Source organism: Vicia villosa, linkage group LG2 (genome assembly GCF_029867415.1).
Source record: "Vicia villosa cultivar HV-30 ecotype Madison, WI linkage group LG2, Vvil1.0, whole genome shotgun sequence".
Classification (NCBI taxonomy): Eukaryota; Viridiplantae; Streptophyta; class Magnoliopsida; order Fabales; family Fabaceae; genus Vicia; species Vicia villosa.
In genome coordinates this window covers 157,612,063-157,626,422 of record NC_081181.1, presented here as the reverse complement: position 1 = coordinate 157,626,422, position 14,360 = coordinate 157,612,063, and positions in this window count along the sequence as shown.

Sequence of the window (14,360 nt, the reverse complement as noted above, 5' to 3'; positions counted from 1 at the left end):
TCTCGAGTGATCATATGTACGATAAAGGTAGAAATGTGTCTTGGAATAGTTTGCACATACCTAAATTGGTCAAGGACTTATTATCACGAGTATTTAATTGTACGCAATGTTGCATCTTATCCAACCAAAATAGAAGTTATTGTCATCCAGCAGGCATATGAAGCAATTAGTGGTATATGATTCAAATAACAATTATATAATTTGATGGATTTATTTGGAATAAAGAGGATATCACGAGGCTATATCTCCTTGTACTCTCACTCCTTCTCTTGTCTGCTAATACCATGAAAATGCTAAAAATTCATACTTGCATCAATGTATCTTTAACAGCTAATTAAACAGTTACAATAATATTTTACCTAAAGTAGTATCACATATTCTACTAGTTGTCTTATTCTGAACTTTGTTCGCCGCTTCAGTTTTGGTAATTGTTGCATGGTCAAGCAGACGACCCCTTGTGGGTGGGAATTCTAATATAAAATGCAACGAAAAACGAAAATTTCCCTTAAGTTGATCTTTATGAATGAATATGATTAGTGATAGAATGTTTACTTTTTGTGTCGATCAACTATTGATGCATGATACAAAGAACGGACACAAGCATTAAATGAAGAACACCTTTACTCAGTCCTACGAATAGAGTGCCTTTAATCTCAGTGATAGATGTTGTGAATGAAGATTTGAGTAGGAGGGGAGAGAGAGAGAGAGGGAGAGAGAGAGAGAGAGGGGAGGGGTTAGGGTTTCACAAACTTAATCTAGGCAAGCAACTAATACTTCGCCACAGAGAGTTCTATTTATAGAACTACTTGTGTGAGTTGCAAGTTGAACAAGCCCGCTGAGTACATTATACCTTACGATGTATAGTATTTCACTTAAATGCGGTGTATCTTACGGTGTTAAGTATTTTACTTAAGTACATCATACTTTATGTTGTTCATTATTTCACATAAGTTGTACCTTATAGTGTTCTATATTGCATTTGATTAAATCATACCTTACGATGAGTCATGTTTCCCTAATTAACACTAGTGTATTGTAAGAGCACACAGTCAAATAAGCTTCATTTGTTTTTTTTTTCTCAGTTCATCCTTGTGTCTGTGACCTTGTAGGTTATCGTAACATTGACAATTATATCAAATCACGTGTTTGATAAAACAAACAGGAAACATTATCTAGCAACACATCACTAATTGGAAGTAAAGTACTCGATTCCATGTTTATGGTTCATAATGGTGTTAGGTCGATGGGTGGAATACACCACTATCTCCTTGAGAATAACTAGTGACACTTGCATAACATTCCATGTAGTATTTCATAGTGGGTCTATCAATTATAATATTCTTTATAACTAGTAAGATACCCGTGCTCCGCACGGGTAAACTTATTTGATATTGTATAAAATTTAATTAGATATGTATAAATTTAAAATGAATTGTTTAATTATAAATGAAAAATATCATATAAATTCAATTATATTAAATAATTATATATAAAAATTTGTAAGTTTGAGAAAAAAATGAAATTTTAACATTTAAATATAAAAATTATCTCTCAATTAATAGTAGTTGTTGAGTAAAATAAAATAGATATTGTATTGATAATGACTCGTGAAATAAAAAAAATCTTTGATGTAATATAAAATATATTTAAATACAAATATAAAATGAACAATAATCATATAAATTTAATTGCATTAAATAATCATAAAAAATTTTGAGATGGAGAAAATTAAAAAAAAAAGGATATCATCACTCAAATTAAGAAAATGATTGATTAAAATAAAATAGATATTGTGTTGATATTGACCCGTGATAAAACAAAATTTTTAATTTTATTAAAATTAAAAAAATAGATTTTTTTTAGGAGTAATAAATAAATAGAGAAAAAAATAAAAAAGAAAGTAAGAAAGTGTGGAAAAAAAATGTAAGAGAAATTTTAAATTTTAATTAAGATAGAGAAAGTGTGTAATGATCAATTAAAATAAATTAAATATTGTGTTGACTGTGACCCGTAAGATAAATAAATATTTAATTTTATTAAAATTAAAAAATAGATTATAATTTTTGTGATAATAAGTAAATGGAGAAAAATTAAAATGAAAGTAAAAAAGTGTGGGAAAATGAAATGTGAAAGAAATTTGAAATTTGAAATAAGAGAAAGAAGATGTGTGTTGAGGTGAAAAAGTTGAATGCTAAATATTGCAATTGACATGTGGCAAAAGTCTTCATTTTCATTGGACAATAGAAAAGTGATAGGGTGACTTTGTTAATTTCTATTTTGTCCAATTTGTAGTGTAATATTTTTTAGTAAGAAGGGTAATTTTGTCTGTTTGGTCAATTTCTTAGTAATATGTAGATAGTAGATATGCATACCTATGTGAAGACTTTTAACTCTTTATTCATGAACCATGAGATGTGATCATTAGTCTATCCACATAATAGTCTTAATGCTTTAATGTTACCCCACTTCACAATAAAGCTCAACTATTGATACCTTAGGAATATTGTTCATATGATTAAAGGGATCTCATGGTTAAGTCACACCTAATAATTCATTGAACGGCCTAACTATTCTAGGGACTTTATTATTATATAAAAACAAACATACAAAAGAAATGTATTATTATTAATAGATAATTCGATATAAGTACTAGGTTCTAAAAAAAATATTGGACTTTAAGGCTTACACCAACAATCTTTCACTAGCATTGTAGCTAATTAGGCATACACCTAATACCCATATATCTTATATGACCATCATGCTTCTGATGCGTAAGAGACATTGTGAGTGGGTCGGTGATATTTTCTAGTGTTGGTACTTTGCATATCTTCACATATTGTCTTTATATTATATCTCAAATAAGTTTATATCACCTAAGTATGTGTTTGGATCGTTGGTGAGATATAGTCTACTTAGTTTGTGTGATGACACCATTTTTATCATAATAGAGATAAATGGGTTCAACAATGCTATGGATCATGCCAAGTTCGCAAATGAGCTTATTGATCTAAACAACTCCTCTTGTTGCATTTGAGGCAATAATATGCTTGGCATTGGTTGTAGAATTAGCAATTGTATCCTGCTTTGAACTTTTTCAACTTGCAGCGTCACTATTTAAGTAAAACACATAACCAGATTGCAATCTAGAGTCATCCTTATATGTATGGAAGCTATCATTAGCGTATCCAATTACAATAAGCTATTTCTACCCTCAATATATCAAGAATGAGTCCTTTGTCCTTCTCGAGTACTTGAGGATATTCTTAGCAGCAACCAATGAGCATCACCGAGATCATACTTATACGTACTCGTTGCACTTAAAGCATATGAGGTATCTGGTCAAGTACATAGCATGTCAAACATGATAAATCCTATTGCAGATGCATATGGTATCGTATTCGTACTATCTCTTTCTTCCATAGTTGTAGAGGATTGTGTTTTTATAGACATAAGACATGCTGGATTAGTATGAATTATTTCTTAAAATTATGCATGTAGAAACATAGTTAAGACATATGTGGTATGAATTATTTCACGTAAGACATATGTGGTCTCTTACCACCTCATGTCTCATATGGTGTATTTTCAATTGTTTTGGATGAACATAGTTAAATATGTGAGTTATTGTTAATAAAGCATGTCCTTAAAGGGATTTTAGAAGATCAATGTGACTCATCATGGATCAGACATTGTCTAACAAGGTTTAATTTCTTCTATCGAAAACACCATTTTATTATGGTGTTCTAGGAGAAGTAAGTTGGTATAGAATCTCACACTCTTTTAGATGGTCATCAAATTCTAGGCTTAAATATTCGCCATCTCGATTTGATCGAAGGGTTTTAGTATTCCTGCCTAGTTGTTTTGTATTTCATTTTTGAACTCGTTGAACTTTTCAAAGGGTTCAAATTGTGTATCATTAAATACACATAATCATGTCTAATGTAATCATTTGTAAATGTGATGAAGTGTTGAAAATCTATTTTAGTTAGTTATGTTTAATTGTTCACATACATCAATATGTATGATAGCAAAAAAATCACTAGCTCTTTCAATTTTTCATGTGAATGTGGACTTTGTTATATTTCTAAGTAAAAAATATCTTCATGTTTAATATGATTCATAATCAATAGAGTCCAAGATCCATATTTATGGAGTTTGAAACTGCGTTTCTCGTTTATGAGGCCTAAACAAATATGCTAAAGGTAAGTCGAATTTAGCTCGTTAGGTTCATCGTTTTAGTATTAATGTTATAAACTGGCATTTCAAGATCAAGGACATGTAATTTACTGTTCATTTATGTAGTAGCATAATACATATGATTTAAATAAATAGAGCAATAATTGTTCTTTATAATAAATGAAAATCCAAACTTATCCAAATAAGAAGCGAAAATAATATTCCTGCTAATTTTAGATACATAATAGCGCATTATTTTCTTGTTTTAGGCTATTTATTTTGGTTGTCATTATTTTTTATCCTTAAACATCAAAATTCTTAGTGTCTTTGAAACTTGAATAATTATTTAGAAGTGCTTTGAAATATTCTATTAGTTTTTTAGAACAATAATTCATTCGGCTAAATCGGTCCTTCAAGTCAAACAATGTAACATTGACATTTACCCTATGCAGATGAGGGGAAAGTCTATTTTTTGTAGTGATTATTGTTACGTTAAAGTTTATTTTGACGAGCATGTGTAAGGAGAACTTCTCTGTTATGAAGTGTAAATAATTTTTTTGGACAACATCGTGAACTTAGGTGCCTTACTTTACAACACCACGAGATAGTAACTTAAATGTCATGTCTTAGACTTGTGTGTAAACAAGGATCTGAATATTGTCTTCTTTTTCTTCTACCTCCTTTGTTAGTTTTTCTTCCTCATCTGGTACTAATAATTTTCTATCAAGAGTGAGATTCAAGTAGGAATCTAATCTCTTAATATAACATCTTATGTATCCTTCCGCAGTGCCCTAACTATCCATAAAATTGTTGTCTCAGTCCTCCGTAGACAACACATGGTCAAAGGGCTCAATATACCTTTTATCAACCAGTTCTTAAGTGATCATATGTACACTATAAACATAGTTACTAATTTATTTAAATGTAATTCTTATGATTCTTTTAAAAAGGAAGTTACTAGTTTGTATGAAACCTTAGAAAAAATCACTAAGGGAAATATAAGCTTTATTTAATTCCTTATAGTCAATGAGCGTCTTTTAATTAAAGCGGCATACGTTGTAAACCTGATAGATCGTGTAATAATATTTAACATGATAAGAAGAAATCAAATCACCAGGTCTTTAAATGCAATTTTTGTAATAAGTTTGGCCATGTTGAACCTTTTTTCTCGTGCTTAATTAAGAGGGTCGAAATGGAATACCTTCATGCCTCTTAAAGTGACTAACGCATTAGGATCCAAAAATATTTGGGTACCAAAGGTGAAAATTCTATCTATTTTGTAGGAAATACTTTGTAGCTTTGAAGGTGCTTATTGCAAGTTTGATGATGTTGTGAAAATGATGTGTATACTATGAGTATATAAAAGAAATTAGGTGTTCTTGATGGTCATGTTTAATGGTTTTAAAGGTATTTACTCAGTGGTGGTTAATGATCCTTGACTAATAAAGGAGTTTGTTAGCATTGATGGTAGTGCTCAACAGTTGTGCTTGACCTAGGTGTCATGTTAGCATTAATTATGGTGCTCAACAGTCGTGTTTGACTTATTTGTTCAATGGCATTAATGATGGTGCTCAACAGTAGTTAGGGGTAAGAATAGGCCAGGCCAACTAACAGGGGTCTACCGTATAACCAACACAGGTCAAGGCCAAGCCAGTCTATTTTTAAGTAGAAAAGGACTGTGTTTTTTGATAAACATGTTTCGTTAAATAGGCTAGGCCATACAAAAAAGTTTTTTATGTCTATCACGCCGACCTATTTTTGTAAATATGAATAAATTAATTATTTTTATATTGTATTTTACATTTTACATTAAAATACAAACGCAAAGCTCAAAGATATTGAAGAACTTGTAAAAATAAGTTGAAAACACCTTATGAATAATGTCACAAAATATTTTCATAAGTTCTCCAAAACAAATAATCTCACAAAGCCTATGCTATAATGTAAGCTCAAATAAATCAATGCAAACAAAACATTTTTTCTCATTGTACTTTTAACTCTTTATTATATTTAAGTATTAGTTGGATTTCTTATTTACATATGTTCAAATGATATAGGCTTTTTAAGTAGGCTAGTAGGCAAATCAAACCTTCTAAAAGCCACACGCATGCCGAAAAATAAGCCTTTAATAGGCCACAGGTTAGTCTTAGGCTTTGATTTTTTTTAGCAAGTCAGGCTTAGGTTTGGCAAAGCCTAACTCTGCCTAGTCTATTCCCACCCCTAGCAGTCATGTTGATCTAGATGATTTTGGAGTTTGAGTATCCTTGGTGATCATATCACTCTTGATGTTTTCTAGCCTGCTCTCACATAAAGTAATTCATAGAAATGAACTTTTAACGATGGTTTTTTCGTTCCATCCCGAGAGGGAGTTTTCCCAAGGTTTCTTGAGATTTTAAGCAAGAAAGCATATCAAATTTGAGAAAGCTAGGCAAAAGGGTGCATTTTTTAAGTTTGAGGGGTGCCAAAAGCAATATTCCAAGCCTGGTTTCTCGACAAGGAGCAAAAGAAGTTAAAAATTGTCCAAATAATCGAGTAGGCCCGAATATAATTGATTAGAAAATATTTGAATTCCAAAATTCAAATTTTTGCTCCATATAATCGAATAACCCTAAAGTGTAATCAATTATGACATAAATCATAACGAGTCTCCTGCAATCAAAACATGAGGTCTCAAATTTACTGCCCTAATTGATTATTAGGATAGGCAATTGATTAGAGGTTGGGTATTTCTTCTTGTTCTGTTTGTACTTTTTGCAAAATATCTTGCAATCTTCATCATAATCAATGGCTCAAAAAAGGATGCGTACCTCTGGAAGCTATTCATCAACACATTTTTCCTCATAGCTATTTAATTTCAGTATATAGAAATATGTTTCAATCAAGACTAAGCAAACAGAGGAATTCTTAATTTCTACCAGTTGAAATAGAATTTTTTTAAAGATTGTGAATTTTTTAAGTGGTTTGAAGAAGCTTCACTAAGGAGCTTCATTTGGGACAACCCTAAAGAGATGTTTCCATGTTTGGTAGGGATGTTTTATTCCAACCTCAAGTATGTTGGAATAATCCTCACTAGTGAAGTGGAGAATCGACAAATGCGATTATCCACTGAAAAGTTTATTGAGATTTGCAATCTTCCATGCGTCGAGTATGAATTCGAAAATGGAGGTAATAATTATTCTTAAATGCCTAATATTATTTCCTTTTTAGTTGATCCTAACTATGGGATTCCTATTCCTTTCGATGTAAGGTCAGTTCTCCCTAATATTCGTCTTAGCCACTACGTGGTTTCCCATACTCTTGTCCCAAAGAAACAACACTTTGGGCAACTATATAAAATCAATGTTGTTGTGGTATGGAGAATTGTTAATAAAGTATAAACTAACTAGGTAAGTGTTATAATCCACCCCGCAATTGACAACAAAAGAAAGAGTAGGTGGTTACTGTTTGGCATATTGATAACAAATTCTTTGGAACACGTCGGGTTCAACCTTGAGAATGAAGATCCATACCATTACACTAGGATATGAAGTAACACAAGAAACCAGATGAAAATAGACATCAATAATGACGTGTTATCCTACAAGTCTTCTAAAGAAAAAGGAATCCCCTAGGTAGATCAACATTGTAGCTCGTATCCTCAAAAATAAAGGATCTCATATGTCTTTTAGAGTGTTCAGCGATGATAATGAGAATTCCAACTTTCCAAGTAGTCTTCCTCAATTATGCTTTTGTTTATTTTTGTTATGTTTCCTGATTATCTTGTTTTTTGTACTTGAATTATGTTTTTCTAATTCATTAAGCATTTTGAAATTTAAATGCTTGTGCATTTTTTGGTCATCTATGTGCTTGAATGTATTCCATGTTTGTTTATTGTTTTTCCCACATTTTTGATAATATCGGAGGGGAAGAATTATACTCTCAGGGGGGAATAAAGTATACTTTCTATATTTGTTAGGGGGTCTAACCACTTTAATTTATCGCCCCAGTTTTCTTGTTTTATCCACCTCCCCTAGAGATGCATTGTCGTCATAAAAAGGGAGAGAATATAAACTTCTCCAAATATTGCAAGGGAGACTCTACTTCCTCTTATGGTGAAGGACGATCTGATCCTATAGACTTCTTCTTTCGCTCCTACACCATAAAACCCAGTCCTTCTACTTTTTAGTCTTTCAACTACCACTCTAAGACCAGACCTTAAAGTAACTTCCATTGCAATTACATATCCCTGAGAAAGAGATGATTCAAATCTTCCAGTAGTTGTAAGTCAATCTAGGACTGTAAGGGGCTAACAATTTGCTTAACAATAACTATAACCTGGTGGAACAACATAACTTACACTTTTTAGGTGAATTGGTACTTAAAATCAAAGAAAATTTACAGTGTGTTCCTATTAATGATCATTTTGTATGCAAGGTAGCCTCACCTAACAATCAAGGAGTTGTGATATAATTGATCCATGTTGACATCTTCTATCTATGTAAAGGGATCCCTAGATCCCAATATTTCACCCGACAAGTGAAGGATAGAAAAACACTTAGAAAGGGGGGGATTGAATAAGTGTGACTTTAAATCTTGGACGATAAAAATAAATTGCACAATTATTTTTATCCTGGTTCGCTGTTAACGAAGCTACTCCAGTCCACCCCCGCAGAGATGATTTACCTCAACTGAGGATTTAATCCACTAATCGCACGGATTACAATGGTTTTCCACTTAGTCCGCAACTAAGTCTTCCAGAGTCTTCTGATCACACACTGATCACCCCAGGAACAACTGCTTAGATACCCTCTAAGACTTTTCTAGAGTCTACTGATCAACACGATCACTCTAGGCTTAGTTCACTCCTAAGACTTCCTCTAGAGTATTCTGATCAACCTGATCACTCTAGTTACAAACTGCTCAGCCAACTGCTAAGACTTCCTAGAGTATACTGATCACACGATCACTCTAGTTCCTTACAACTTAATGTAATTCTAAGAGTATTACAAATGCTTCTTAAAAGCGATAATCACAACTGTGATATTTCTCTTACAGTTTAAGCTTAATCTCACTAAGATATTACAACAGCAATGTAGTGAGCTTTGATGAAGATGAAGATTCTGAGTTGTGATTTGAACAGAGTTTCAGCAAGTTGATTTGAATTGTATTGGTGCGAAATCGTTAACCTTGCTTCTCATCAGAACTTCATATTTATAGGCGTTGAGAAGATGACCGTTGAGTGCATTTAATGCTTTGCGTGTTCCGTACAGCATTGCATTTAATGTTATACGCTTTTGTCAACTACCTCGAGCCTTGTTCACGCTGTGTCTACTGACGTTGCCTTTAGTAGCTTTAACGTTCCTTTTGTCAGTCAGCGTAGTCTGCCACGTGTACTTCCTTCTGATCTGATGTTTGTGAATACGACGTTTGAATATCATCAGAGTCAAACAGCTTGGTGCATAGCATCTTCTGATCTTCTGACCTTGAAGTGCTTCTGAGCGTGATACCATCTTCTGATCTTCAGTGCTTCTGATCTCATGTTCTTCTGATGCTTCCATAGACCCATGTTCTGATTCTGCTTCGACCATCTTCTGATGTCTTGCCAGACCATGTTCTGATGTTGCATGCTGAACCATTTGAGACACATCTTCTGAGCGCTGAATTATGCGTACTCTTTATATATTTCCTGAAAGGGAAATTGCATTGGATTAGAGTACCATATTATCTTAAGCAAAATTCATATTATTGTTATCATCAAAACTAAGATAATTGATAAGAACAAATCTTGTTCTAACAATCTCCCCCTTTTTGATGATGACAAAAACATATATAAATGATATGAATTTGCGATCAGAAAGAGTAGACGGCAAAAGACAAATTACACAGCTATAGCATAAGCATATGAATGTGTCTCCCCCTGAGATTAACAATCTCCCCCTGAGATAAATAATCTCCCCCTGAAATAAATACTCGAAGAACTTTGATAAAAGACTTCCCTGATTATTTCGGTAGAGACGATCATATAAGCTTCTGCCTTCAGAGAATTCATAGCTTCTGACTTCTGCTTCCATTGGACAGCTTCAGAACTTGAATTTCTTTAGATCCTTAGAACACTCACAGCTTCTGATTCCTGCTTCCATCGTGGACAGCTTCAGAACTTGAATTTCTTTGATCTTCAGAACATTCACAGCTTCTGACTTCTGCTTCCATTCAGGACAGCTTCAGAACTTGAGTTTTCTGGATCTTCTAGAACATTCACATCTTCTGATTTCTGCTTCCCTCGGATAGCTTCAGAACTTTGAATGTCTACCAATCATCACTTCATGCTAGATTTGTATCAGAACATTGTTGAATGTACCAGAGCATCATCAGAGCATCTCTACATCCTGAAATGTTACAGAACAAAAACTAAACGACAAAAGTCAGCATGAACGAGTTAGAACATAAAATGTATGTTTGAACACATTATATGTATCAGAGCCATATAGGCTGAAATAATGTATCAGAGCAAATAATGTATCAGAGCCATAACATTATATGTATCAGAGCAAATAGAATTTTGTCAGAACAGGATAGACAATGATATTCAAATTCTATTATCAGTGCTTCTGATTCATTCTTCTTTCTTGCTTCTGATCTCTGAAGCTTGACAGCACTCAGCTTGCTTCAGTTTCCAAGAGCTTATTCCTTTTACAGAATAACGCTTCTTATGGTTTTGCTTCTGGTGTTTGCTTCTGAAGATTTACTTCACTTCTCTGTACCTGCAAAACACTTAAACCATATAGAACTTGCAGTTCTTGTTAGTGAATGCAACTGATTAAATCAAATCATTTATCACAGTATTTCTCCCCCTTTTTGTCATATCATCAAAAAATAGAGAAGATTCAGATGAATAAAACAGAACACATGGAGGAAGAAGATGATTTCATTAGGTTCAACCAAAGGGTACAAAAGTACAGGATGAAAAGATCAGATGCACAGAAACAAAACAGATGCAAAGAAAAGAAAGAAACAACACAGACTCAATCTAAGATGGCCCTAGTCTTGACAAGATCTTGGCCAGCATCTCTTTAACATCGTTGTTGTGTCCTTCTTGCCTTGCAATGAAAGCATCATACTTGTCATTGAGTGAGCTTTGCTCATCCTGTCTCCTCTGAATCGCTTCTAGAGTCCTTGCAAGACGAGAAGGTTCATCAGAAGAAGCTTCACAGCTTTGATCCACAGGAATGACAACTTGATCTGCAGCTTCCATAGAAGTATCATTTGCTGGGATATCCTCAACAGGGTCGGATTCAGCAACATGATCTTCAGCATCTGCTTCTTGCATAGAAGCATCTCCATATTCTGCAGCAGGAATTTCAGAGTCTCCATTCTCTAGAGCCTGAAGAATGGCAGCTAAATTCCTGGGAGCAGAGGGACCTTCAGCTTCTGGTGGGTCGACAACTTCTGGAATGACCAAGCTAGGGTCTTTCGTAGAAGGGTTTTCCCTCAGAAAGTCAAATAAGGTCTTGAAGTCTCCAAGCAGAACAGGATACTCAGGAATCCAGATAACCATGTCCCTGCATGGGTTTGCTTCCATTGCAGCAGCCAGTCTCAACTGTTCCATCTCATCCACAAAGGGCTTCTCTTCAGCAGCAACACAATTTCTGAGAGGATGGTAGTATATACCATTATCTTCCTCCAGAAGGTAACCAGGGTAACCAGGGGCAGCAGCCACTAGTCTTTTCTGAACTCCCATTGCTTCTACTTGAAAATCCTTGCGAAATCTTCTCCAGAGATTTCTTGTAGAAACATCATCCAGACCATTTAGGAATGCATCCTTCAGAAAGTCTAGACTGCTAATCACTTCATGTCTGAAGAGTTCCAGGTATGTAGAAGGTTCAGGTTCAGGCGGATTGAAGGTGAATTTGTAGTCAGGATAGAGAAGACAGTAGGGTTGGGATTTTCTGGTAGGTAATGGATGGGATATAGAAGGTGGAGGTGCGGTAGTTGAGGAAGAGGGGATATCTGAGAGAATGATTGATGAGGTTGGAGTGTCAGATGGGATGGATTGAGGAGAGGGAGGAGTATTTGTAAAGGGAATTGGTGAGGGGAAATTATCAGAAGGAGTTGGTGGAAGAATACTTAAAGGTGTGGGGTTTAGAATGGGAGAGGAGAAGGATGATGGAGAAGGATTTTGTAAAGTGAAGTTTACTTTTGGTCCAGAAGGAGGTGATTGGGGAGAAGGTTTAGGGACAGAAGGTTTAGGAACAGAAGGAGGTGGAGTATAAACCTGCCTTGAAGATCTGGTTCTGTGTAGGGAGTCTCTGATCCTCTTATTTCTGTATTCAGAAGATCCCACCTTGTCAGGATCATAGGTGACCCTTAACTTCTTGGCTCTTTCAGCCTCATCTTCTTCAGCCTTTCTTTTTAACCTCGCCTGTCGTTCCTTCTTATCCTTCTTCAGAATATCCTCTTTAGATGGAAGTACTCTGCCACGGATCCAAGCAGGATCAACATCTGATTGCTTCCTCACGCAATCTTCCAAGTAAAACTTGACGACTTGATCAAGTTCTTTATGAAACAGAGAGATGAACCCTTTAACAGCAATTCTTCTAGACAGAATGTCAGGAAAGCTTGTGCACATAACAGGTACATTCTTAATGACTTCCAGTCCGAACAGATCAACACCATTGAAGATGGGACCTTGAGTTACTCCAAGAAAATGCGAGGCATTACGATTTCTGATGGAGTCCACCACTTTGCTTTCAATCAGAATGTCTGAAATCATCCTTCCGAAAGGAATGGTTGTTCTTGGAATATGAGGGTACTTCGCCCTTTCATCTTCTCTTGACTCAAAGATAGAGGTTTTCAGATTCTCAAATAGAATATGAGAGATGTTGATCTCTATCTTTTTGCCAATGCAGAAAAGAGTATACTTGTGAGTCGGACTGATGTAGGAGGAGCAGCGCATCTTTTTTCTATGGTGAAGAGAACCCAGAATAATCTCAGCCCATACTTTATAAAAAGGCTTTAAGTTGCCCGTAAAATGAGAATCAGTTCCAACAACCGTAGAGATTTGTTTTTCAACTAAAGTCCAGTCAACAGTATGGGGTTGAAACTCAGACCAACCTTCTTTATCATCAAGATTGTACAGCTTTCTGATGAGTTTCTCAGTGATAGTCACTTCATGCCCTAGCACGAATGAAATGATGGCAGTTGGGGTAACTGTTGCATGTACCCAAAACTCCTTTACAAGTTCAGGATAAATTGGACCAACCAATCTATCAAGATATTTAGACCATCCTTGCTCAAAGATTCTTGCATCACACTGAAAGCCATTTGCTTTAAGGTTGTTGACGTCCACAGCCGATTCACATAGAACTTCCAGTTCTTTCGTGGGTATTAAGCATGTTTTCAACGGAGCATCATTTTTGCTTAAACGATTCTGTGTGGAAGTGATACTATCTTTAGAGATTGATGAATGAGAAGATGGATTCATTGTGATAATGCTTTGAGATCAAATCAAGAACTAGGGTTTTAAGAGAGATGCAACAAGGTGAATGCACAAAAGAGAGAGAAAGAGAGAAAAAATGGGAATGAAGATGAAGCGGGTTATTTAAAAGATTTAAAAAGAAATCATTATGCATTTAATGAGAAATGACATTAGGAGAGAGAACACAGTAAATGAAATGATTTAATACAGTTACCTAGGTCGGCGTCTTTTCAACTGCACGCTTTGTACTACCCGTACAGATACGTGTTCATCATCAGATAATAGATGACAGCTGTATTAAGAATAGACTTTACGCCTTCAGATTCTGATCACTGCTTCTGAGTTGATCAAGTTTCTCTTCTGGAAATACTCCTTCTGAAGTGTGCTGATATAAGTCTGAATGATCTTCTGATCCATTACTTCTGATGTACACAGCTTCTGGAGGTTTACATCTTTGTTCTGCAGCTTCTGACAAGACAAAACTGTATCTGCAGAAATTCTTAAGCTCTTTGTTTCATCAGAAACAAGTTTATCATCAAAACAGATGTTTATTGATTTGTCCACAATCAATGTTTCAATGTTGTACATTCTGTAGCATTAGAGCAATAAGAATAATCAAGAAAGAAACATCAAAGCCTTAGAGGCAAACATCATAGATGGTTCCAAGACTAATATGCTTCTTTTCTGAAATCCTACAAACATAGTTTCTTCAACAGATTTAAGAACCAGA